At 24.1% G+C, this 2,405-nt stretch overlaps 1 protein-coding gene across 1 annotated transcript in view; it reads right to left on the bottom strand.

Moving 5' to 3' along the window:
• LOC107494027 (WD repeat-containing protein LWD2-like) overlaps window positions 1-2,096 on the bottom strand; it is a 4,515-nt gene extending 2,419 nt beyond the window's left edge. Inside the window, exon 1 of the mRNA XM_016115059.3 lies at window positions 2,019-2,096. The gene's annotated coding sequence lies outside the window, so the exon portion shown is untranslated. The remainder of the gene's footprint in view (window positions 1-2,018) is intronic.
• Window positions 2,097-2,405: the final 309 nt, after the last annotated feature.

The raw sequence follows: 2,405 nt of genomic DNA, 5'->3' as shown, positions 1-2,405 counted from the left end.
GATTTTTTTTTAAATTACTCAAACAAATCTTTAATGAGATCCAAACAAACAATAGGTTGAATATATTATTTCGTAGTAACAAACACGCCTAGATTTAATTATATATTATTTAATAATAAAAATAAAATGTGATTATTAGTAGGATGTTTTACATCTCATACACACAATTTCTTTCTTTTACAGTAATAGAATGTGACACGATAATTAGTATATTTTCATTTGGCTTTATATTCTCATAACACCAAATAACTTTTGCTGAAAATAAAGGTTACTTATCAGTTACCACCTACACAAATTACGATAAATTCTACCAAATTATCTTAAGATAAATGATATAAGTCCTTAATTCTCATTCTATATATGTATTTTCACTAATTTCTTTTTATATAATTGTATCATTTCTTCCCTTTCATGGATTCTTTAAACAAGGGGGTGATTTTCCTTCTTTCATCCTACTTTCCTATTCAAATCATAATACGAGACTTTTATTCCATATAACGTCATTCCCGTTTGTTAGTATTATAGAGAATTAACAGAATTTATTATTTTTAGCTAATAATTAATTAAAAATATTTAAAAATATAAATTAAAATATATTATTGAACTGTTAATAAACTAAAAATATCGGTAAAAAATAATAAATTTTATTAATTTTTGAACCTTTGTTTTTGTAACTTGTCTTCGAGATGCATTTTAATGTTTTTTTATAGATATCTAAATATATATTTTGTTTATGACACAAAAAAGTCAAAAACATAAAATCAGTTATAATTTAGTGATTAAAATTAAAAATATTATATGACTAATAATTTTTTTCAATATTTATCTAACTCTAAATTTAAATATTAAATTTTAAATTTTAAATTCTAATTTAATAAAAATAAAATGTTTATTTCTAACATTTATCGAAAAATTATTTGTAAAAGGCATAACTTGAAGGTTTTATTCCCACTTAATTTTATAGTATATATTTATATATGTATATGTGTGAATATTAAATATGGGTCACATAGATTTTAGTTAATATGGGCCTCAAAGTTTTGTTAAAATTATTAATTAAAATTTTTTTTATAAAAAATATGTAAAGTTTAATGTTGTGTATTTATTAAAATAAAAAATTTTAAATTTTTACTAATAATAATCTCAACGTGTGTTCTTAACACATCTATTAGTTAAATTCTAAAAAATAAAATAAAATGTAAAATGACGAGACCTGAGATTTGTAATAGTAAATGAAAGGAACCTGACAAATATATTAACACTATCTAATTATAAATTTGAACATTACATACAAATGTATATATTATTTTGTTTGACTTTTTCCCCTCTCTTTTTTTCTTTATCACAGAAAACAATACATAAGTTCTTTTAGTACACCACTTCTTTTTCACAGCAATACAACACTTCTAACAAAATAACACCGAAATTATGGCAAAATCCAACAGATATTTTACAAAAACAATGCAAAAATTTCACCAGCATAATACAAAAAATCCTATATTTATTTTTTCAATATTTTATTTTCTCTTAAACAAAATTTTCCATTCTGATCTCTTTCTTTTCAAACATTTCTACAAAATTCTTCATCCCAATCTCTTCCTCTTAATCCATAAGAAATAACACCTAATGTCACGTCTATCACACAATTCAAATTCAAAAGTGAAAATCCCAAATTTCCAATTTTATCACATTCAAGAAGAATAAGAAGGATACAACGTGACGGAAGAAGAAAAGGAAATTTTGCTGGTGGAAGAAGTAGAAGAGATGAAGGGGAAAAAAAGGGAAAGAAGAAGAAAAAAAGTGTTCTTATATTTGACTACTATTTACTTGATCATCAGACACTACTCTCAAAAAAATATTCATCTTATTTAGATACATATATATTTCTACTTATGGTGAACTCTATGATACCTATGTAATAATTAAATAATAATACTTATAGTTGATAAGTTTAAAAAATCATAATTATTGTAATATGTATCTTCAAATAAAGAGAGGCCATAAAAAGGACTACTTACATAATTCAGAAGTCAGAACCAAAATTAAAGCCTCCTATATTAGCTTCGTTTAGTGCAGATCAGAGTAGTACAATGGCAATGCTAGTGGAATGAAAATTCATTGATAACGGAGATAATATATACGAGGGCACCATAAATGAGACGAGAGCAAAGTATACATCCAAATTAAATTTTCCAAAAATATGAGAAGGGAAGGTAAGTGAAGGCGTGAAGCTAATGGTCAATCTTTACTATATATCCTTGATAGTTTGGTCAGCTTATATCAGATGTTCAATCACGTTATTTCAAATTTATCGTTATTCTCCTTTTCTGTTCTTTTTATCAAAATGAAAATTCTTTCTCTAACTTTCTGAGTAAAGCCTCAAAGTAGTCTTAAAGTTATATTTG

The sequence above is a fragment of the Arachis duranensis genome, chromosome 6 (assembly GCF_000817695.3).
Source record: "Arachis duranensis cultivar V14167 chromosome 6, aradu.V14167.gnm2.J7QH, whole genome shotgun sequence".
In the NCBI taxonomy this organism is placed as follows: Eukaryota; Viridiplantae; Streptophyta; class Magnoliopsida; order Fabales; family Fabaceae; genus Arachis; species Arachis duranensis.
The sequence above is the reverse complement of the archived record's forward strand: the minus strand, read 5'-3'. Positions and strand labels throughout refer to the sequence as shown.